At 43.2% G+C, this 25,247-nt stretch overlaps 1 protein-coding gene and 1 long non-coding RNA gene across 10 annotated transcripts in view; one reads left to right on the top strand and one right to left on the bottom strand.

Moving 5' to 3' along the window:
- The window catches only part of KCND3 (potassium voltage-gated channel subfamily D member 3), a 281,448-nt gene that overhangs the window by 79,363 nt on the left and 176,838 nt on the right, over positions 1–25,247 (top strand). The window lies entirely within an intron of this gene.
- On the bottom strand, positions 5,981–23,778 carry LOC309534731. Of its 2 annotated transcripts, none has more exons than XR_014220844.1 (3): positions 23,614–23,778; positions 9,982–10,081; positions 5,981–7,464 (listed from the first exon to the last, which is right to left on the bottom strand). It is a non-coding gene; the product is annotated as an uncharacterized lncRNA (long non-coding RNA). The 2 variants fall into 2 exon arrangements; XR_014220845.1 differs by lacking the exon at positions 23,614–23,778 and adding an exon at positions 18,584–18,675.

The raw sequence follows: 25,247 nt of genomic DNA, 5'->3' as shown, positions 1-25,247 counted from the left end.
GCTTCTGTCTTCTGAACTATGCCCTTCTTCAAACCACTATTCTAAATCTATTCTAAATCCTGCTCTTGGGAAGATTCAAGATCAGGGAGAGGGGGCAGCTCCCACCATTCCTCCTCAGTGCAGTCCTCCTCAGCACGGCCTCTGACAAATATTGATTGTCCTTGAATCTTCCTGCCACACCAGTGTGGCAGGCCGCACCCTTTGAGAACCACTGCTCTAAACTATAGGGAAGGGGAACCTGTGGCCCTCCAGACAAGGGCATCAACTCCCAGGAGCCAAGCCCTTTTGGCCCCCTTATATTTTTGGGGTAGGGGGCAGCCCCCCGTTTCCTGAAACCATGAAGCCAAAGCATAGAGCCGAGCATGGCATGCCTCCGTGGCCAGCTCCTTCTCTTCCTCCTCCTGCTTCGGAGGGGAAGGTGGGTCAAAGCTGCCTCCCACCAGTGGCAATGCCAAAAGTAGGAGGAGGGGCCACCAGGCATTGTGCCATGTGGCCGCCCTGTTCAGCTCCACCCTGGCTCCTCCCAATATCCTGATGTCACACATATGACATCCCACCAATCACCCTCACAAGCTGGCACCTTTGCCTCCAGATGTTGCTGGAGTACAACTCCAGTCTTGTCTGACCATTGGCCATGCTGGCTGGGACTGATGGGCGTTGGAGTTCCGTGAAATCTGGAGGGCTACAAATTCCCCATCCCTGGCCTATTCCTTGTGTATAAAAATGCAATGAGAAAGAATTTAGCAGGGTCTTTTTCACTCAGTGGCAGGCTTACTGGCAATTTGTCCGCCCCCAATAAAATGAGCAATGTCTAGCCTGGATTTCAACAGCCACTTCACTTCAAAATTCACACTAGATCCAAGTGGGGTTTTCATTGTGTTTGGCACATGGACAACATTCATCTCCTTATTTTAGTGGCTTAAATTACATTACATTGCAAATCCCTGTGAAGTTCACAGAAGCTTTTGTGGGGCTTATGGCTATTAAATATTGAGGCTGATGCAGTCAAATGATGGGGGAAGAGGGAACGAGGCTGAGTGGCAAAAGCAGATGCCAGGGACGCCCTCCGTCTCTGCAGTTGAATTCACTTTGTCTCTGCATAGTTGCAGCCCACCACAAATGGCAGCAGTGGCTGAAACAGCATTGCTTGGAATCTGGAATAAGCCAAGGTATCGTGCTGCAATTCTGTTGTGTTTGTGCATTACATATTTATAGCCCTTCTAGGTTACTTGCAAGTCTCCACAGCCTTCTTCAAACCTATTATACACGTAAGATATCTGTAGGCAAGGATGCTATTCTTAGGTTTCCACCACACAAATGCTGGGATCTGCTTTGTATCTGTTGCCATTATCAGAAAAGGCAAGAAGAATTCTAGAAGGTCTACCAAAAGGTCCTCCTTGGTCTGAAATTTTCATACAGTCCCAAAGGAAGATAGGAAGCTACCTTATATTGATCCAGTCCATTGGTCCAGCCAGCTCAGTATTTCAACACTGACTGGCAGCATCTCTCCAGGGTTTCAGGTAGGGGTCTCTCCTCTAGCACCTGAGCACCTGGAGATGCTCAGCAGTCAACCTGGGATCTTCTACATGCTATACCACTGAGCAATGACCCTTCCTTCCAAAGAAACAACACAGAAACCTGCCTTATACAGAGTCAAAACATTGGTCCCTCTCACTCTGTATTGTTCAAACACTGCCTAATTCAGTAGCGTCTATACTGAGCAACAGCAGTACTCCAGCATTGTGTCTCTCCCAATCCTATATTGAGATTCCAGGGATTGAACCTGGGACATTCTGCATGGAAAACAGATGCTCTGCCACTGAGCTATGAGCCCAGCCTGTGCCCCTGGGAGATTTCTTCACTACTTTCTCTACTTTCTCTACTTTCTTGCCCAGTCACATATACTCCTTCATCAATTGGGAGAGACTTCAGATTTGCAGTCTGAGGCCAACTCTATGTTTGCTTCTCACAAACCTGAGCGTGACTTTTTCCATGAACTCAATTCAGTTGGGTTGTGCACGTGTAGCCCCAGGAGACTTTGCCTCCTAGTGGCAAACGTAGAGAATGGGCTTGCATTTTCAAAAGCTTGGTTTCACCCTGTTGCAGGCACAACTCATGACTTCGCCACCCAATGGCAGATGAAGAGAACTGTCTTCCTTATCTGCATAAACCCATCTGTACAGTTATTTTGGGAATAATTCCTGTTGTTTCACAGCAGCTTTTCAACGATGCCAGATGTCGCAGAATGTGGTTAAGCAATCACAGTGGCAGAGTTTGTTAATTAGTTACTCTGTGCCATTTTGTTGTTGACACTCTTGCCTTTAGGAAAAATTCAAAGGGCTAAAAGTTCATTCATTTCAAGCACATATGAGGGTGACTCACTTCCATATGATTTTTTCTGTGTTCACAGATCCAGTTTTGTAAGTTTTGAAAAACTGGATGAATTCCCCCCCCCACACACACACACAACTTGCCTCCTGACTTTGGCAATCAGTGGTCTATAGACAGGAAGAGAGGCTACAGTACATCCAGGGAATCCAAGAAAGTATTTTTCATTTGCAATGACAAGTTTTAATCATTTATCTATCTATCTCTATATACTATCTCTGCTACATAGCTTCATATCTCTAGCAACACACTCTATTCCCCTCCCCTCTGACACACACCATTTCCCAAAGCAAGCCAGACAGAAATCTTCCAGATGACAATATCTGCTCATCAGGAGTTTGACCTTGCTCTATCTCTTAAGGCACAAATCACAGCTGATGGGAACCAGCCGCAAAGGCAACCCAGATGCTACATGTGGAACTAGCTAGGAGCCAGGCATAGCTGACTCTTGCGCTTCTCTCCTGCGTACATGAAATGGCAACGTTTGCCAGCTGGGTGCTACAGATGCCGAGTGCAACCTCCTGCGGCCCATGGGGTTGGCTCCACAGCTGATTATAAATATCAAAGGGGGGAAATGGGATGAAATTCAGTATCCAAGCACCACCAGCAAATATCAGGCAGGGTCTGCAGACCAACTCTGCCTTGTTATTAAAAGGCTCTTTCTAGATGAACTGCTTTTGTCCTGGGCTGGGCTCAAGGCCCAAGTAAGGATGAGGAAAGTAGTATACCTTGGGCCTTGAGATCCAAGGGGACCTGGCTCAGGCTGCATGGGTCTGTCTGTGTTATCAAGAACTGGTTTTTCTTTTCTTTTTAAAATGAAAGACTATTGTGGATCGAGGGCCCGACCCCGCTATGTGAAATAAATACACAAGGACACGTGATATAAGGTTAATGGGCAAGAAAAGGCCACAACTTTATTGATTACAGCAGTGGAAAGGTATTGGCTTAGGCATTGGATGACTATAGGTGGTGGGTTTATTCAACAGTAGGTGGAGCTTGATGCTCATCCAACATCCAACTATAGGCTCACCCCCTGATGTCACCGAGGGTCGTGCCATGGCCTCCCGCCAAGCAGGCATCGGACGAAATACACGACCGCCAGATTCCTTTAACGGAATAACCCACGGTAGATAGCATAGGCGATGGCCACACCTAGCCCTTAACACAGCACAACACATGAATCCAATGCCTAACCTACCCACCAATACCACAAATGTTGTGACGATTGCTATGAGGTAGGCGAAAAAACCAAAAAGCCTAATGCCAAATGGAAAAATTCCTACCAGGCCGCCTAGACAACCAGGGCGACCAACCTAAGGTCCATAGCAAGGCCAAAAACCTATACCCTGAGCTAAATGGGAGTGGAGGGTGGGTGACTCGCTGAGGGACGACGACGAATGAGAAGGAGGCGGAGCTGGCACCACAGCATTAAGCTGCTGCACACGCCCCCCGGAGGCACCTGGTTGGCTACCCCCGGTGGGCGTGGGCGCCAGCCAGGTAGGAGGGGAGGGGGCTAATGCCCCCTACCAGGGGCGGAGCTCGGTCTCCCTCCCACAACCACTCCCCTCTCTTCCAGGGAGGAGAGTCTTTGTTACTATGTAATTATCACCATCTTTACTTTCTGCATTTCACATGTTTCACTGTTTATTAGGGATGGGGAAATTTGCCAGTTTCTCACAGTTTTTCATTTTTCCAGTCTTAGGTTTGGTTTTTCTACATTTCAACATCAGTTGAAAAAAAATCCTCATGCAAATTCCTCAGTATTTCAGGTCATATCTCTCTCTCTCTCTCTCTCTCTCTATATATATATATATATATATGCAGGTTTTGGTGTCTTCGGGTGTCTTCCCGTGTAAGAGTCGGGGTGTCTGTGCGACGTTTCGACGAGGTCTCACTCGTCATCTTCAGGCTGGTGCTTTCGGCTTCTTGTTACTGGAACAGAGCAGAGTCTGGTGTTTGAGTTCCTATAAATACTGTTGAGGGGTGTGGTGTATAGCCTCCAACGTTCTGGGCAGAGAGGAAGTTCCTAGATTAGTGTGCCTTTTCTTCTTTTGTTCCTTAATTACTTGAGGGATATCTTGGGTGATTTCATGAGTGATATTCTGAATACCACTGGGTGGGTCATTAAGTGTAGATTAGTTGCTAAAGCTTTCGTGTCTTGACCTCTTGAGCTTGTGAAGAGTTTTTCTGAGAAGATGGCTGTGCTGCATTTAGTTGTGCTCTGGCTTGGCTTCGTGTATAGGGGCGAGCTGTGGTTTTGTGCCTTGTGCCAGCCAGATCTGTGTAGGGATTGCAGGGGGGTGCAGCATCCGGAGGTGCCACTATAGTTTGGCTACTGGATGGAGTCTGTAATATGTCTGTGGAGAGGGTCTGGGTTTGGGTCTGGTGTGGTTGATTGGTGACGGCGTTCTGTGTGCCTCTGGTTCTGGTGTCGGTTTTTGTGGGGAGGGCTAATTTCCAGATGTCTGGCAGGCGGGACGTGTCGTCACGCTTGTTCATGTTGTGAGGGTGTTTCTCTATCTCGATGGCTTCCATGATTATTCTCTTGTGGTGATGTTCCATGTTAAAGAGCAATTTGGAATCTGCAAAATTAATTTCATGTCCTGTTTCTTTCATGTGTTGGAAAAGAGAGGAAGTTTTTTCTTCTTTTTTGACGGCATTCTTGTGTTCTGCGATACGTGCATTTATTCGTCTGTTTGTTTGTCCAATGTACGTGGCTGGGCAGACTTTGCAGGGTATTTCATAGACCCCTTGGTTTTCCAGCTGGATTTTGTCTTTTGGGTTTCTGAGGATATTGGCTATTTTTTGGTTGGTGCAGAAGGCTGTTTTGATATTGTGTTTATGGAGGATTTTGCTGATTTTGTCTGTAGTGCCCTTGATATAAGGAAGGAGGGCCATGCCATTGTTTTCTTCTGTGTCTTGGTTTTTGGGGGGTGTTTCTTTTTGGATTAGCTTCGTAACCCTGTTTTTCTGGTATCCATTGGCGATTAACACATTTGAGAGATTCTGTATAGTGGCACCTCCGGATGCTGCACCCCCCTGCAATCCCTACACAGATCTGGCTGGCACAAGGCACAAAACCACAGCTCGCCCCTATACACGAAGCCAAGCCAGAGCACAACTAAATGCAGCACAGCCATCTTCTCAGAAAAACTCTTCACAAGCTCAAAAGGTCAAGACACGAAAGCTTTAGCAACTAATCTACACTTAATGACCCACCCAGTGGTATTCAGAATATCACTCATGAAATCACCCAAGATATCCCTCAAGTAATTAAGGAACAAAAGAAGAAAAGGCACACTAATCTAGGAACTTCCTCTCTGCCCAGAACGTTGGAGGCTATACACCACACCCCTCAACAGTATTTATAGGAACTCAAACACCAGACTCTGCTCTGTTCCAGTAACAAGAAGCCGAAAGCACCAGCCTGAAGATGACGAGTGAGACCTCGTCGAAACGTCGCACAGACACCCCGACTCTTACACGGGAAGACACCCGAAGACACCAAAACCTGCATTCCTGTACCCGTGAAAATCTACGAAAGCAAATATATATATATATATATATATATATATATATATATATATATATATATATATGCATGCAATTTTGCCTAATGTCTGCATTTTGCCAAAGCAATCTCCCCCACTTTAATGCATGTTGGATGCTATTTTACTAATATATGCATTTGTAGGCATACTTTACCCTAGTATATTACTTGGGTGGAGAAGTGCATTGCAAAATTCAATAATTCAAAGGCTAGCTGTGTTTTGGTTTGCATATTGTTTCAGGAAGTGTGAATTTTGGTATGTTTGCCTTAAAATGCAAACTGAACTGAATTCCTCCCCTTTCCTTCCTGTTTACAATATCTCTCCTCCAACCAACCATTTTTACATAAATCTGCTACTCTGGATGACACTTCATTCATAGTATGAAATGGACTGTAGTCCATGAATGCTTATGCCATGTGCTATTTTTTGATGTGACAGAATAACACAGCTACCCCTCTGGACGTTATGCATTCATTCCATCAATACAAGGATTCACTCTTGTGCAGCAGAACTCCCAACTCCTACCTCACTAAATCTGCTACAGAATCACAAAATCATAGTTTTGGAAAAGGACCACAAGGGTAATCTAGTCCAAGCCCCTGCTATGTAGGGATCTTTTTGCCCAGTGTGGGGCTCAAACCCATGATCTTGAAATTAAGAGTCTCATGCTCTATCAACTGAGCTATCCTACAGGGTTAGGGTTGTGGGTTACCCCCTAACAGATTTAGGGGGCACACAGGGAGGGGAGATGGGGGGAGTTCCACTGCCGCCCTGTGTGTACTTACTTCCCTGAATTCTGTGTACCAACTGTGCCTTTTTCTTTTTAACTATTCTCTATAAATTAGCAGTTCAGGAGTTTTCTGTAGCTGAAGGTCAGGTGCATCTATATAATTGTGTCTATATCTGTTTCTGTCTTTCTGTAAACCTGAACTGAAAGCTGAAAAGTTTTGGTTTAATCATTTGCTTTCATCTTTTGAAATGCTGCCTTACAACAAGTGGCAAATACCACAGAGGTATAAAGTGATTCTCTTCAGCTCTGTTTCTTTTCATCTTCCTCCGTTTCCCCTCAACACACACTCAGGAGGAAGCCCTGCTCTTTTCAGATGTCACCTTTGGCAATAAGGGGAAAGTGATCACAGAACTTCTTGTCTCATGCTCTGCCTTTCAATGCAAAGGATGATCAGTAGTACCAGAAATCCTAGGAGGTCTCTCCTGGGGTGGGGGGTTTAAAGGAGCACTGCTTGACTTCCAGGTGTGCTGTTTGTTTTAAATTCCTGTTCTTTGCAGATCACGTAACAACTATCTTTCTCTTGCTCTTAGAACCTTCAAGATTGCAGCTCCTATTTTCTACCTGCCCCACACATGGAGGCACACGTGTCTATCAAAACAAAAAGCTAGCTGCACTTTTGTTGCATGCCCAAGTACCAGTGTTCATTCAGATACCCATTCATTCATTTATTTATTTATCTGCTTCGTCCCCTCTGCTTCTCTCCAGGAATTATCATAGCACTTATCACTGCAATATCTGCAATAAAAAACGACAGCAAAAATGGTCAATTTGGCAAATAGCTTTCATTCATAAAAAATAAAAAGACATTGTAGGTAGGTCAGATGAAAACGGATTGGGCCCTGTGCCAAGGATAATGATATCAGGGTTTAAATTTAGATCCTTACAGCAGAGGTGCTTGAAAATGTTAATTGCTAGGGCATTTCCCGCCTATGTTCCTGCTTATATGCATAATGCTTACTTAGCAGAGATTCCCTATGGCATATATGATATATGTGTTTCGAGTCTGATAGGGCTGCCTGTGTGCCATGACAGCTGGCAGATGGGTCCATGGGTGGGAGGTGGGTGAATTATGTTGAGTGAACGGTGAGTGCCTACACAGATCCCTTGAGCAGCAAAAGAGAATCAGGAGATGATAAGCAAAAAGGAAACCATTGGCATGTTGCATGTGCAGTGCCAGGTTTGTGTATGAGCTAAACAATCTATAGCTCAGGGCCCCACTCTCTTGGGGGCCCCAAAAAAAGATACTTCTTCTTAATTGTATTTCACTATTAATATACGTCTTCTTAATTGTATTTCGGTTCAACAATTACTTTGATAAAATACATATTTTGTTATGTGCAAATGGCTTTAGATACCAATTAGGTCCATTAATAGGGATGCGGGTGGTGCTGTGGTCTAAACCACAGAGCCTAGGGCTTGCCGATCAGAAGGTCGGCGCTTCGAATCTCCGCCACAGGGTGAGCTCCCATTGCTCGGTCCCAGCTCGGTCCCAGCTCGGTCCCAGCTCGGTCCCAGCTCACGGCGTTTCCGTGCACTGCTCTGGTTCGCCAGAAGCAGCTTAGTCATGCTGGCCACATGACCCGGAAGCTGTACGCCAGCTCCCTCGGCCAATAAAGCGAGTTGAGCGCCGCAACCCCAGAGTCGATCACGACTGGACCTAATGGTCAGGGGTCCCTTTACCTTTACCTAGGTTCATAAATTACCATATAGGATATATTCAGCACAAAAAAGCAACAATTTGTTGTTGACAAAGGACAGCTGGACATATAAAGGGCCCCATTACCTTCAGTAGCTTAGGGCCTCATCAAGCCTAAATCCGGCCCTGTGCATGTGTGTACACGAAGCACCTCTAGGGGGAGCAGATTTATACCTGATAATGACCTCATTCCTCCCTGCTACATTGTACGTGATCAGTCATGCAAGGAGGTAATTCTAGATCTTAAACTTAATGGTTTCATGCTCATGCCCCTTAACATTTATCTTTCCCCATCCCTCATCATTCCATGCTTTACAGCTGGTTCTACACTCCTGACATGTTAGAGCAAACAAACAGACAAACAGCTTGCCAGCCCTGATGGGGAAAGGATGAAATGCTCTGAGCATGCATTTTAATCATGCACCAACATGCCTGCAGAAATAAAAGCGAGTTTGCTTTTGCTGACCTGATGCTGAACAGCTTTAGTTGGATGCAGCAGTTTTTTTCACTATCGGTCTATGGTGTGGCAGAGTCATGTGGCTGCCTCCATACTGTAGTGTTTCTGCAGCTTACCTGGACAAGGCTGGGGTGGAGCAGCAGCAGGGTCTGGGCTGTGCAGGTGGACTAGCAGAGACAATCAAGTAATCTCACTGGTGTAATTGCAAAGCCCACACACCAACCCACCTCACTGCCCCATCCCCACCTAGGTAAACTGCAGTGATGCCAGTGTCAGCTGCCCCACCATATGGGCCATTTCTTACATCTGCTGTCTTGCCAATCCAACCAATATTACATAGATGTTTGTGGAAAAAGCAAGACTTTTTGTTGCATACATTTGCCCAAACAGGATGTTAGACTAGATCATTGATGGGGAACTCTTAATGCTGTTGGATTCCCACCAACCCCAGCCAGCATAACTAGGGATGATGGGAGTTGTAGTCCAGTAATGACTGAAGGGCTATATCCCAGGCCTAGATAGACAGATAGATCTGATCTAGCAAGGCTCCACTTACATTGTTTGGTTCTTAACCCTCTATAATGTCCAGCATGAATCTATATTTAAGAGAAGGAAGCTCTTACAGCAGGATTTAGCAAAGAAAGGAACAAGGAGTTGCAGGCTAGGCTACAAACAGTGAAATTTGTGCTGCAATGCTATGTTTATGTAAGGCTACTGAGCAGCGACTTGGGAGCAGCATTGCATCCATGGTGTTTGCACCCACCCTCTGATGAATCATAATCTCTGGGCACCCAGCTTTTTTATTTTTAAAAAAATTAAGTTTCTGGCATTTGTAAAATCCAAGCTATCTGGCAAAATGTGCCATTCTACTTATTTGCGTGTTTTATATTTCCCCAGCCCTGGAAAAATTCCTGCAAGCACCCTTGAGTATATCCATCATTATAATACCAATATTACAGAGTGAGGAAGATGCTGAAAGATGGCAGTTTGTCAAATGCCACTTGGTGAGTTCATGGTTCAAGTGGGATTAGAATTTTGGCTTCCCAACTTTTCTGAGCCATGATGCTATAGCAGGTTTTTTTTTTTGGGGGGGGGTTACCTCAAGCAATCCTGTGGAAGTACACATGTGGAAAACGTTCTTCAAAATTGGTCATACACATGACCATTGACAAGTCCCACAGGTCACAAAATAGAAAGCTCTGAAAGGAAAGAAAGCGGCTGGCTTCAACTAGGGATCAGAACCTGTGGAGTTCTCTGATTCCAAATCCTCTACTTTAGCAGCAAGAAATGTCTCCCACTTTGGACTGAAAAGGCATAATAATTCTGCATCTCCAAAACGACTTCCATTTGAAGAAGGAAGCACTAAAATAACAAAGGAGAGGCTGGTTGTTGTTATTTCAAGGCTATTTTAAACTGTATTGTGAGGGCAAATAAAGCCTGATTTGATGCGAACAGAATTGCATCATTATCTGGGTAAACAAGATACAACACATTTTCTAATTTGTTCTGTAATCTAAACTATAAAAACAGATTTAAGGCAATTAGAAAGTCAGGTATACAAAATCAACCTTAAAAGCAAGTTCCACAGTTTTTCTTTCTTTCTTGAGCAATACTGGTACATACCTTTAAATAATTTCTCTCTCTCTCTCTTTTGGAACTGCAACACCTACCTGTTCTTTGCATACTTAACAGGATGCAAAGTGCAGATTATGAGCCACCCAGTTAATTGTGCACCTCCTCCATTTATTACCATACGGTTAATAAGATTTGCAGGAAGCATTAAAGAGCAGTCAAGTCCTATCACTGAACATGCAATTTAAAGTCCCCAGCAGGGACACGCAAACCCAGTGAAGAGGAAACATCATCACTTCAGAAGCACGAAGGAAGGTGGGGAGGGGGAGAGAAAATACAAAAAAAGATGTCATAAGTTACATAAGTGGTGGTCGGTGTGTCTGTGCCATCAGCAATGCTGGAGTTTTGGCTCTCTCTCTGAGAAAGGAAGGCAGTCAGTAGCCATACTTAAAGTGCACACAATAAGATTTCTTATTCCTACTTACAGCAAGCTTCACTAGATATCAGCTGTAAGGGAGCCCTCATTCCTCTAGTCTGGACTTTGGTCTCCAGCCAGATGAATTCACTTCAAAATTCTAAAATAATAAAATAAAATAAAATAGGTGCACCCAGACCTATCTTATTTGGGAACTATTCTTGGCAACAAACCAACATATGTAAGAATGGATGGAAGAGGATCTATGCAGAGATTGATACATGATGAAACAAAAAAGCCCAGAATACCTCAGGGCTGTGCACATGGCATTTGAGGAACACATGTGCTAAATATTACAGATGTGCCAGAGACCTAGCCTACTACTTACATTGGCTGCCCATATGTTACTGGGCCAGGCTCAATGTACTTGTATTCATTTAAAAGGCCCTTAACAACTTTGGTTCAGAATACGTTATGGACAGCCTGATTCTGTATATCCCTGCCCAGTCCTTGAGATCTTTGGTGGAAATCTATGTTAGTGGTCTCCCATGGCTCAGATGCTCAGCCATGAGCCATGAGCCATGAGCCATGAATTAAGTATTATGGAAACTGCAATACTGTGAAACTCCATCACAGCTGAGATCAGATGGGCCTCCTCCCAGTTGAGCTTCAGGTGCATTTTAAGCATGGAGAAAGTGGTTAGAGAAATTTTTTTCTCCCTCAACAGTAGAAGTCATGGACATCCAAGGGAGCTTTTGGAAGATTCAGGGCAGCTTACTTCTTCGTGCAAGGCATAGTTAAACTCTGGAACTCGCTCCTACAGCAGGCAGTGATGGCTACCAATTTGGATGGCTACCAAAGAGGATTAGACAAATTCATGGAGAATAAGGCTATCAGCAGTTGCTAGTCATGATGACTGTCTTCTATCTCCACTGTCAATATGCCTCAGAACACCAATTGCTAGACAACATTGATATAGTCAGTGTGCAAGAGAACGTCTTGAACATGTGTTCGTACTCTCCTTGTTGATACACTAGTTTTCTAGCCATCTTTATACATAATGCAGGGGGAAATTCAGTGTAGTTTTCAGTACTGAACAAGTTGTCTGTCATTTTCTTAGGATGATTTTCCAGCTGTCAGTCAGTGCTATAGAGATGTAGGGATCAGCATCTCTCTTCCACTTGCCAAGCTCTCCCCCCTGACCTTACAGCTAATTGATACAAATGTGTCAACATATCAGCACTGACTTCTCAGGAACTGGATTTTGGATGATTTCTCCAGGCCACAAATTTCCTCTTCGTGAACTGTTCTAATTTTCCAACTATGGGATTAAATAAATAGGAGCGAACAAAGTTCAGGAGAAAGCTAGAAAAGCAACCTCACTATAACAACATTGCACAAAATAACATCATAGGTATTCAGAAACTCTCAGCTCAGTGATCAAACAGAAGTTGGCAGGTCCAACCCATGGTGCCTCCAGGTAGGGCTAAGGAAAGCTAATTTGGAAATGTGATGACTAAACTAGAGTGTGGAAAAATGAGAAACTGAGAGAAGCTTAAATTGACAGATTCACTCATCCCTAGTCCAGGTAAAGGTAAAGAACCCCTGGACAGTTCAGTCAAAGGTGACTATGGGGTGTGGCGCTCATCTCACTTTCAGGCCGAGGGAGCCGGCGTTTGTCCACAGACAGCTTTCCGGGGCATGTGGCCAGCATGACTAAACCGTTTCTGGCACAATGGGACACCGTGGTGGAAACCATAGCACACGGCAACACTGTTTACCTTCTTGCCACAGCGGTACCTATTTATCTGCTTGCACTGGCATGCTTTCAAGCTGCTAGGTTGACAGGAGCTGAGACAGAGCAACAGGAGCTCACCCTGTCCCATGGATTTGAACCACCGACCTTCCAATCAGCAAGCCCAAGAGGCTCAGTGGTTTACACCACAGCCCCACCGGCTCCCCAGTAGTCCAGGTTACACATGTTCATTTTATTATCATGTGGGTTGATGTGGGCATGATGGGCTGCACCAGGTTCGGCACTGGTTACCACAGCATCTTTTAGGGAAGCTTTTAATGTTTAATATGTTATTGTATTTTAGTGTTCTGTTGGAAGCCGTCCCAGAGTAGCTGGGGAAACCCAGCCAGATGGGTGGGGTATAAATAATATTTATTTATTTATTTATTTATTTATTTATTTATAAGAATATTTTATAGTCAGGGGCAGTTACAGATTTTTTTTACATTAAATATATATATATTATCTTATTCTACAGACAATGGTGCTTATTCCCATCTGCCCTGAGAATACCTTCCTTTGCACACACACAAGGTCCCCTTCACCACCCCTCATCTCACTCAAACAAGTTTTGAAAATTACAGATAACAAACTAGGTTACAGTGTTTTGTTTTGTTTTGTTTTGTTTTGTTTTGTTTTGTTTTGTTTTGTTTTGTGTTGTGTTGTGTTGTGTTGTGTTGTGTTGTGTGGGGTGTTGTATGTTGGATGGTGAGACTGCAACAGTTTCCCTGGCTTGCAAAAGTGTCCAGGGCCCCAAAGTGGCTGGTGATCTCTGCAAGGGCATCCCCACCCTGTTGCAATTTTCTCAGATTTCTCAATTTATTTTTCATGGAAAAACCCCTTTCACTGGGTTGCCTATTTGGATCCAAAATAGAACGTACATTCCATAATGATACTTAAACCTTAATGAGATTGCAGAAGTGTCCACATTCTATGATTTCCACCTTCTGATGAGCTTGCCCAAGACACTCTCGTGTAGCTGCTGACCATTTCTCTCTTCCCACACCCCAATGAATGGTAAATTTGATAGGATCAGACATAAGGCATCATAACAGTACCATGTTTCATATGGTACTGAAGTAGACAATGGCTCATCTAGCCCAGTATTGTCAACACAGACAATACCAGGTTTGGGGCAGCTGTCCAGAGTTTCAGGCAGATGTCTCTGCCAACCCAACCTGAATATGCTGGGGATTGAACCTAGAACGTACTGCATGCAAAGCAGATACTCAACCACGGAGATATGGTCTTCCCTGTGTTCAGAATAACTGTCCACACCTTTGAAAGCACAATATTCATGGTGGCTATTGTACCTAGTGGATGACTGTGTCATCCCTACCAAGATTGCAGAAGGAAACAAAATTCCATTGGGAAGTGAAATAAGACATGACTCTCTTCTCAACATCCTTCAGTTTCCATTCTCCTAAAACACAAGCTATCTGGATGTGGTGTCACAATATGCATATTGTGTAGAATATGCTGAAAATCATTATTTCTAGCTTTGATTTTCTTCCCTCTCTGATCCACTTCCCTCCCTATACTTTGTAGGGTGACAGCAGGGGTTGCCATAGCAACATAACACAAAGCCATCTTCTTTTGTGGTAAGAAACTGTTGAACAGCTAAGAGAATTAAGGAGGGGGGGTGCAGGTAGAGGGTACCTGGGAATTCAGCTAAAAATAGAAAAACTTAATAATGGAACCATTAAGGGGAAGCCATTTGGGGGCTTCATAGCCTCAAGCCTTTCTCCTGAAGCCTTTTTCATATTACTAAATGTAATTGAGTAGCTTTTGATTCTGAGAAGGAAAGAGGAAAAGTTGCTTTATTTCCAGCTGTGGAAAGAGCGACAGGCACAATGCATGTCCACATTTCATTTAGGGTGCTAATTACCTGCCCAATTTCAAATTCATAAAATAAAAGCCACTCTCTTTCAGAACTTAGAAAACACCCACAACCCCTTTCTTTAAAATGGACACTGAGCACACCTTGTTCATTTCTGAGCGAGAAATCAGCATACTCTGTACTTTGATGCCTTGTCTGATTTTACAGCTTGAGACAAATTCCTCCTGTTATCATCTTCCCTTTGATGTCCAATGTGGTCGCATTAATTATTATCAATGCTTTCAGCATTGGCCATGTGCATAATTCTGCCAAAGGAGTATTTATGGGCCATTCAATTGGTCCAATAACTGGGAGATGAGATTTGAATGCTGAATGTCTGACTTGGTCCTCATGTGAGAAGAAGAAGCCAGTGCTTTCTTAAAACCAGTTCACTATATATCTATTACGTGTGCATGTACCCATGCAGCAAGCATTTCAGTTCTAGCTCTGGAACACATGTGCTTGCTATGAGGCAGCAATACAGTGTTATGGGTAGATACAAGTACCTATAGCAGCCTTCTATAGTAAATGTCAGCTTATATCATATGAGGGTGAGAAAAGGATACAGCATTTAATATTAACATCCCAGTGATTTTATTGTTCTGGAAAGTCACATCAGAAGCTGGTAGTGCACCTAGACTTTGTAATCTGTCATAAAATATCTTGTCTCATACAGTTCTGGAACAGGAGATTTGGATTGGGCCATTAGTAGAATCAGCTGCTGGCGCAAGAAAGGCCATTCAATGCCCAACAGACACAGAACAATTTCTGGTGTTAAAAGATGTAGGGGTGATGTTTGTTTTACAATATTCCTCCTAACACCTAAAGTAGAACTTTTTTGCTACCAGAGTAAGATGCAAAAAGTTCCACTTTATGAAGAAGGATGGAAACTGGAAGGATGAGGTATTTACATTTCTATTTCCACTGCATTATCCAACATCTAGCCTGCTCTTATGTTAGTCTGTATGATCCAGGTAAAAAATGTGTTCCAGAAGAAGAAAACAGATGCAACAAGTATAACCCCCATGGTGAACAAACTAATCTATATACAGTGGTACCTTGGGTTAAGTACTTAATTCGTTCCGGAGGTCCGTTCTTAACCTGAAACTGTTCTTAGCCTGAAGCACCACTTTAGCTATTGGGGCCTCCAGCTGCCGCCACGCCATCGGAGCACGATTTCTGTTCTCATCCTGAAGCAAAGTTCTTAACCCGAGGTACTATTTCTGGGTTAGCGGAATCTGTAACCTGAAGCTTCTGTAACCTGAAGTGTATGTAATCCGAGGTACCACTGTATCAGGAATGGAGAAACTGTAGCCCATCAGATCTTGTTCCTGTACCCGTGAAAATCTACGAAAGCATATATATATATATATATATATATATATATATATATATATATGCATGCAGGTTTTGGTGTCTTCGGGTGTCTTCCCGTGTAAGAGTCGGGGTGTCTGTGCGACGTTTCGACGAGGTCTCACTCGTCATCTTCAGGCTGGTGCTTTCGGCTTCTTGTTACTGGAACAGAGCAGAATCTGGTGTTTGAGTTCCTATAAATACTGTTGAGGGGTGTGGTGTATAGCCTCCAACGTTCTGGGCAGAGAGGAAGTTCCTAGATTAGTGTGCCTTTTCTTCTTTTGTTCCTTAATTACTTGAGGGATATCTTGAGTGATTTCATGAGTGATATTCTGAATACCACTGGGTGGGTCATTAAGTGTAGATTAGTTGCTAAAGTTTTTGTGTCTTGACCTCTTGAGCTTGTGAAGAGTTTTTCTGAGAAGATGGCTGTGCTGCATTTAGTTGGGCTCTGGCTTGGCTTCGTGTATAGGGGCGAGCTGTGGTTTTGTGCCTTGTGCCAGCCAGATCTGTGTAGGGATTGCCGGGGGGTGCAGCATCCGGAGGTGCCACTATAGTTTGGCTACTGGATGGAGTCTGTAATATGTCTGTGGAGAGGGTCTGGGTTTGGGTCTGGCTCTTTAACATGGAACATCACCACAAGAGAATAATCATGGAAGCCATCGAGATAGAGAAACACCCTCACAACATGAACAAGCGTGACGACACGTCCCGCCTGCCAGACATCTGGAAATTAGCCCTCCCCACAAAAACCGACACCAGAACCAGAGGCACACAGAACGCCGTCACCAATCAACCACACCAGACCCAAACCCAGACCCTCTCCACAGACATATTACAGACTCCATCCAGTAGCCAAACTATAGTGGCACCTCCGGATGCTGCACCCCCCGGCAATCCCTACACAGATCTGGCTGGCACAAGGCACAAAACCACAGCTCGCCCCTATACACGAAGCCAAGCCAGAGCACAACTAAATGCAGCACAGCCATCTTCTCAGAAAAACTCTTCACAAGCTCAAGAGGTCAAGACACAAAAACTTTAGCAACTAATCTACACTTAATGACCCACCCAGTGGTATTCAGAATATCAATCATGAAATCACTCAAGATATCCCTCAAGTAATTAAGGAACAAAAGAAGAAAAGGCACACTAATCTAGGAACTTCCTCTCTGCCCAGAACGTTGGAGGCTATACACCACACCCCTCAACAGTATTTATAGGAACTCAAACACCAGATTCTGCTCTGTTCCAGTAACAAGAAGCCGAAAGCACCAGCCTGAAGATGACGAGTGAGACCTCGTCGAAACGTCGCACAGACACCCCGACTCTTACACGGGAAGACACCCGAAGACACCAAAACCTGCATTCCTGTACCCGTGAAAATCTACGAAAGCATATATATATATATATATATATATATATATATATATATATATATATATATTGCTAAATTACAAAACAAATCAAAGCAGTGTACATTGTTAAAAAGATAAAAACAATACAGTTAAGGTATAAAATGACTTAAAAGCAAAAAAAGGATTTTTAAAAAAATATGTATCAATAAACAATTATGAGGGATGTACTCTTAATTGCCTAGGCACAGAAGGTGACTGCTGATTACCACTCCCATTTTCTTGGCCTGCTTTTTGATCCTTCTATTTGCAAACCACTTTGTAGCAATGTAACTCCTGCATAAGTCATCCCTTCTTGTTTATGTTGTTCTTAAAACCTTGATTTAGGAACCGTTTGGGAAGATCTGTTTGGAGAGAACTGCCCTGTGATCTTTTAATAATAAAAATAACCTTTCCTTTTCTTTTTTGAAAAATCACTTTCAATCAGTCATTTATTCTGAAGCACGACGAGCTCAGATGAACACTTACTGATTCATCTCATTTTTAAAAAATGTTTAAATAAACTTTGCTGAAGCTCCAGCATAATGTCAACTGCTTCTCAAGTGAATTATTCATCCTGCCCCATTCTTTCAGAAATGCCAAAAGGATTCTGAGGCTGCTTCATATTGAAATGGTTCCCTCTGCCAAAACATATACAAGCCAAAGACAATCTCCAGTTTTACAAGCAGCCCACGTTAGGCTATATTGAGGGTTTACTGAGGGGCATGGAAAACATGAATACATGAAGTGTCTTTCCTGGCAAAAATGGGGTTTACATTGCAGGCAGACTACATCTAGGAAGGCCTTTTCCAAGCAAGTGATCAAGATGAGTTACAATCCAGTCCTATCCTTCAGCAATCCATCCCTGGCAATCCATCCCTAACACTTTCCCTCCCAGTTCCCATGAAACATACCTATATCATACAGTTGCCTAAACTGTTCTCCTTGGCCCTCCTCTCTAAATGGGCAGAGAAAACACATGAGGTAGACAGCAGGTATGAGCACACTGGCCTCACCTCATCATCTCCTCCCCGCACCCCGCAAGCCAAGGGCATCTGTCTGATGCAGTACAGCTGCTGTACCCATGCTTTATAGATCCCCAATTTTCCAAGTTTCTAAATTGCACAGGATACCACCACAACTACAAGAGGCTTCCCACTTCACCTAAGAACAGCCTGCTGCATCAGGCCAATGGACCAGCATTCTGTTCTCCCAGTGGCCATCCAAATGCCAATGGGAAACCTGAAAGCATGCGTTGGAGAGCAACAGCCTGATGTTCTTGCTTCTACTTACCTCTGTGTAGAAGTTGCTGGTAATTACAAGTGGGCAGAGCACTGTTGCACTTGGATCCCTGCTTTCAAGATTCCCATTGGCATCTGGATGGTTGCTATCAGGTTGGGGTTGTGCAGAGTTGTTAAGGCAGCAGAGAGCATTGTTGGCTGCCCACTCTCCACCTTAGAGCAGATTTATGCCACAAGGTGCCATAGGAAGGCACTGGACATAGTAAAAGATCCATCGCATCCTGGTCACTGTCTCTTCGAGCACCTGCCGTCGGGACGGAGATACAGGACGATGAAGACAAGAACGAGCCGTCTTAAGAACAGCTTCTTCCCCAGAGCGATCTCAGCCCTGAATGGGAAGCCTGGACTTTGAAAGTCATCTAATCTTCCTTGCTGTATTATACTGTATTGTTTTAATTAGTGTTTTTATAGTTGTTTTGATTTTGTGTGGAGTGCCCTACCTGGGTGAATGGAGCAGCCAAGTAATTTCGTTGTCCCCGTGAGGGGGCAATGACAATAAAGATATTATATTATTATTATTATTATTATTATTATTATTATTATTATTATTATTATTTCAATGCAGGCTGCCATTTTGAATCAAGATGGTGGGCCAGAATGTGACTCTCCATGAACAAACAGGCATTCTCTGCTAGTCCTAAATAGTTAAAGCAAAACATGGGTCCATTCTGGGTCAGCTACCTCTTTTCTGTCACAGAACACATTTGTGTGCCTAAAAATAGTCAGGGCACACTCCTAGGAACCGTGATTATCTGAGGATTATATGTATCCTTTTCCAGACACATGAACATTATGGAAAAGATGCACTCAGCCTGCAGTGGAAAAATGGAAATCTGTTCCAACATACAGAATAGTCCTAAAAGTATAGAGACACAAGAGAAATCAATCTTAAAATGTACCTCTACCTGCAAAAAAACAACAGAATAAAAGCACTCTATAATCCGATGCCAAGGCATATCTGTGAATCAGTGACAAGTAAAGATAAAACTCTTCTTGAAGATGTCTGTCAGGCAACTGTATCAGGAATGACATTGATTTTTCCCCATGCTGCTGCTATCTAAGGGAGGGCCTTTGTCAGTTCTATATTTAGCCATTAGATTATGTGCATTACTAATATTCAGGTAGTGCTTCATCAATTTCCATCACCACAGGTAGGAGGCTGAAAAACCTGGGATGAATGTTGCTTTGTATAAAGCTGCTGTTTTTCAAAGGGGGTAAAAAGCCTTAATACCAGGGGGAATGAAAGAAAACCAGGGAATTTGGTATAATGTCTAGAGGTACTTCACACAGCTGGGTAAAATGACAGTGTTCAGTAGAGGGTGTAAATGGTACACTTACTTGCTGGGGTCAATGGGGTGAATTCCATCAAGGTAATAAGCAGGACCAGACAATTGAACACAGCTTGTGTCTTGTTTGGACAGGGTGCAAACTGCATCCAGTCATCACTGTGCACACCACTGACTTCCCTTTGCTTGGCAGAGGGGCCGAATGGATGTTAATTACGCAGATGGGCTGCTAGCCTGAATGCTGGGTATTCTAAGTCTTCAGTCTTAACTGCGTTTCAGACCACCTCAGCACCATTTCATGGCTTGTGACCTACAGTGCTCAGTTTTCAGTTGAGGTGGGGAGCAGGGAGGAGGAATGGTAATATAGAGAACTTAAAATAGGTTGAGAAAATGCCATTTTAATTGACTAGAGGACTTTCTGGTGGAGTATAGATCTTAAGTCCATTGCTTAATTTCTAAAACTCGCAGTATGTATTTCATTATTACTTAAATAAATTGATAGACCACTTCACAGCATAAAGAAACCTAAGAGGTGTATGCCTGACTAAATCATTTATTCTCCACCCTGGAAGTATTGGCTCTAATTATGTTTATGCAAGAGTGAGATGAACTCTGCAGATGTTCAGAAATACGGTACTCTGTCCCAGATTACAGCAGTGATGGGGAAGCTTTCTAATGTAGCAAGCTGGATCTTTATGTTCCCCCACCCCGCGAGCCAACTTTGTCAGATGGGGTGGAGTGGGGAGACAGTGATCAAGCAGGATTGAATTCCCATGCATCAGCTGGTGTGCAGGGAATTCAGTCCTGCTTTCTGCAGGGTTTAGGTGTGCAAGAGAGTTTCCCACAGGGTTAGAATCTGAAGTTGAATTACAGCAGTAAAAAAAACAAACATTTCATTTTTATATTTTATTGTACTGAGGTGCATTTCCCTGTATTGAGTTGCATTTCATATTTTCTGTAAGCCACCCACAGAACTTTGTGACATATATTAATTAATGTATGCACTGTGCACCATACATTAAGATCTTGTTCATGGGTAAGCAAACTAAGGCCTGGGGGCTGGATCTGGCCCAATTGCCTTCTAAATCCAGCCCATGGATGGTCCGGGAATCAATGTGTTTTTACATGAGTAGAATGTGTACTTTTATTTAAAATGCATCTCTGGGTTATTTGTGGGGCCTGCCTGGTTTATTTATTTTTTTCAAAATATAGTCTGGCCCCCCACAAGGTCTGAGGGACAGTGGACCGGCCCCCTGCTGAAAAAGTTTGCTGACCCCTGTTCTTGTTCATGAAGTGTGTGTGGCCGGAGGTTGAAGTAGTACTCTCAGACCACACACACAGGTTCAGGTGTGAATGCCCCAAAATCAGTTTCTGCCTGGGAAAGTCTTCACTGCACTAAAGGAGAAAAGTGTGAATCTGCTAGGAAATAGCTCTCATTTGGAATGTGTTGACAAATATGCAACTGGTTCACTTACTCTCGTGCTATACTGATCTCATCTCATCTGTTAGCGTCTCACTTGAACAATCACTTTTGTTTTCATCTATAGACATAGTCAACCCAAGCTAGAACTGCCCAAATCACTTAATTCTAAAAGTACCAATAACTGAATGTGACAGCCATTTCCACAGCCTGCCAACACATGTTTGCACATAGGTGACTTTGTGGACAACAGTGGCAGGCTCAGTAGAAGGAGGGGGGATTACCCTGACATTTCTCCATCCTACCTAGAATCATTTAGATTTTCAAAAAAATATTGTGTGAGCTCCATGATACATGCAGGATCAAAAGGACTGAATATATGGAGTGAAGCGTATGTACATTTCTGCATGAGTGTGCAGCTCAAATATATTATTCCCATGGTGCTAGGTGCAGAAAAGGGCAACCAAAATGATCTACAGAGACAAGGTTTGGGACTACGAGACAATGATGACTTAGAAAGGGGACATGAAAGAAGCATAAAATATATGCGTGATTCAAGGAAAGTGAGCAGGGAGACCTTTGTCTCCTTCATCACTCCTTCCTGTTGAAGGTTGTGGCCCAGGAAGAGAGAAGAAAATACTGGAAGTAAACCACTGGCTGTGCAGGTGGTATCAGCAGGAAAGGTTTGGCTTCTTGGACTGTAGTCTCTGTTTTGTGAGGAAGAACTTTTGGGACATGAGGGAGGAAAATGCTATTGTACTCATGTCCTGCTTGTTGGCTTCCCAGAGGCATCTGGATTATCACTGTGAGAATAGAATTGCAAACTAGATGGGCCTTTGGCCAGATCCAGTAGCCTTCTTGGTTCTTATGAGGTCCAGATCCAGCCCTCACCATGCAAAAAGGATGTTACTGCAGGGCAAAATATCTGAACTGTGCTGTTGTGTCAAGGGATAGTTTACAAAACAATGGATTGGTTTAATTAACTTCTACTCAGAGCAGGCAACTGGAATTAACGATCATGATTAAGTTCGGTTTTCAAATTTTGATGGGTCTACTCTTAGTAAAAGGGAGTTGAATACCATCCAGTGTGGAGATTCCACAGTAAACGGTTTTGTCTTTGGCAAAGCACAGCTGCTTGCCTGCAAATTTCCAAGGCATTCACAGGAGGAATAAAGTGTTTTTCAGAACACTCAGATAAATGGTCTCCATTCCAAAAAGATCACCTTATGCTGATTTCTCCACCACAGTGACCATCTCAGTTGTTCACCTGAATCCACCCCAACATATCACTTGATTGTACGGAAAACATTCAGCTGACAAGTCAAAGTGGCTGCTTGACTTAATCTAAATATAGTGCCCAATCGCAAAGGACCTTAGCCACCCTCTCTTCTCTTTTCTGTTCATGATTTAAAAGAATTGTCTGACATTACTGCACAGCAGGCCCCTCAACTTTTGTATCAAATGGCACATTACCATGCAACTGAGTGCTCCGTAATGTCTGTGACTGCATCATTGCCCAGGCTGAGACTTGAGGACTGAAATCTTCATTTTTATTTCATGAATATTTTAAACACCCTTCTGAAGGAAATTCCTGTGCTGCGTTTATGTGACAAACACAGTTTGAAACTCGAAAGGCATCCAATCCCTGTTGTTAAACATTTCAAGGATTAGTGGGAATGCTGAACCCTATCACTTGTTGCACACCGTATCAAATTTCAATCTGCAAGACTCAATTGACAACATCCTTCCAGAGCAGCTTTCTGTGCAGTCTGTGGCATTGGTGTAGTGGAGGCCTGTGGTCACAAAACAACATATAACTCCTATTGGCAACTAATCACGGTGCCATCATTTGAGTTTAGCAAGGCCTGAGCAGTTTCACTCCAGTGTAAACTAAGGTGTAGACAAAGGGCTCTTTAACCTTCTAGCTCATTTGGTAGAGCATGAGATTCTTAATCTCAGGGTTGTGGGTTTGATCCCCATGTTCAGCAAAAGATTCCTGCAATGCAGGGGATGATCCTTGGGGTCCCTTCCAACTCTACAATTCTATGACTCCCAGCAAAAACAGCAACAGAGCCTTTTTCAGTGCTGGCCTCTTAGTATTTTGAGGCTCAGGGCTCACATTAATGGTGCACAGTTAGTAGGGTAGTCTACTGATGCCAAAAAAGCTAAAATGAATCACCTAGTAAGTTATTAATTTACATACGGTTTGCTTAGGAGTAATATGTAAAATTGTAATATTACAATATCTAAATTTACATACCCATGTAAAATTAGAAATAACTACTATAATTTAAATCGAAATATAATCCTTCTCACCATTATACACCTCATCATAGTCAGGAAGACTATGACAAACTGTTGATGGGTACCTTCAAGGCCCCTCCTGTTCTCCCTTCTAATGGTTCTTTAATCTAATTCTGTGTCAACTGGATGCATGTAAAATGGTCGCCGCCTGTATTATTGTAAGGAAGGGAGGGGAGGGGAGGGGAGGGGAAGGAGAAGAGGGGATATTATTAAACAATGATAAACTTTTATGCAATGAGAAGATACTATTGTCTCCCGAAACACCATGGCAATAATAGATGCTTTCAAGCTCTCTCCTAGAGCTTGTTTTATTTTTACTTTTTGTTCACACTTTTATTTCGGGACATAAAACAAACACAAAGAAAAATAAAGACAAAAGTCTCAAAATAAACCACAATTCCCTCCTTCATCTACAACCCACTCGCAAATTTCTTTAAAATCCCTTGGGCACTCATCCTTTCCCTTTCCAAGACAAAAACAGAGTTTCAGGGAAATTTTGGGTAATAATCACTGCAATGGGCATCATTGCAGAGTGTGCAGCACTGGATTATCTCTTAGGGTAGGATCTCTCAGATGGCGGATTCAGGGGGAGGAAATGTTGCATATTCTGAAGAGGTTAAGCACTTTTCAGCTAGATTGGCTTCCTGTCGTTCTTCCTGTTCTTGTTGCTGGGTAGAGCTTTTCTCTTGGCCTGGTTATTTTGCAGGTCTGACTATTTGCCGTCTTCTCATTGAACCCCAAACCAACAAAAAATATCCTTGCTTACTGCTTGGTTGTCTGCAGAGTATGTCATGTCCCACCCAGGTAATATGCCTTGTGCTCTTGATTATACACTGAATGAAAAACAAGGCTGCCTCTTTTGTCTGTCTGTGGGTTGAGCCTGCCCCATTAGAAGCTAACATTACATCCACTTCCCAGTTGGAAGGAAGCACTGACATTTTGTCTGAATCGTCAAATTGCTGCTATAGCCTGACCGTTTGAAAGCAACCACCAAGAGCTTGCTTTTCCTTTCCTCTGAAAGCCAAATAAAACATAGCATACTATTGTAGGATTAAGCAGACCTTGAACCTGGTCATTCATTCATTCATTCAATAAATATACTGCCCTATACCTCGAGGTCTCAGGCTGGTTCACATCTAGCTCTGGGAATAAGATCTGGCTTTTGGAGGCCATTAATAAATATTAGTGAATCAAGGAAATTAATTTCTTTCAACTATATTTTTATAATAACCAAACTGATCTCCCACATTAAAAAATAGCTACCATTTCTGAAACAATTTATCCTTATGTCATTTATTCTTCAAATCTGTGCCACCCCAATCACTGAGCGGTGCAAGATTCCAGGGGTTCCAGGTGCAGCTACCAAGGGTTTGTATTTCCTTTGGCAAATGAGGCACAACAGAATCTTTACAATATATGGTTTGTTTATAATAATAATAATAATAAATTTTATTTATATCCCGCCCTCCCCAGCCGAAGCCGGGCTCAGGGCGGCTAACAATAATAAAACAGTACAAAGGTACAACATAAACAACATTCTAAAATCATTCATTATAAAAATTAATTAATTCAAGCCACTAGCAACCATTGGGCCAGAGCTCTGCGAAGATTGCCGAGGGAGGGAGTCAGGCTGTGCCCTGGCCAAA

Source organism: Podarcis vaucheri (genome assembly GCF_965113315.1).
Source record: "Podarcis vaucheri genome assembly, chromosome: 6".
Taxonomy (NCBI): domain Eukaryota; kingdom Metazoa; phylum Chordata; class Lepidosauria; order Squamata; family Lacertidae; genus Podarcis; species Podarcis vaucheri.
The sequence above is the reverse complement of the archived record's forward strand: the minus strand, read 5'-3'. Positions and strand labels throughout refer to the sequence as shown.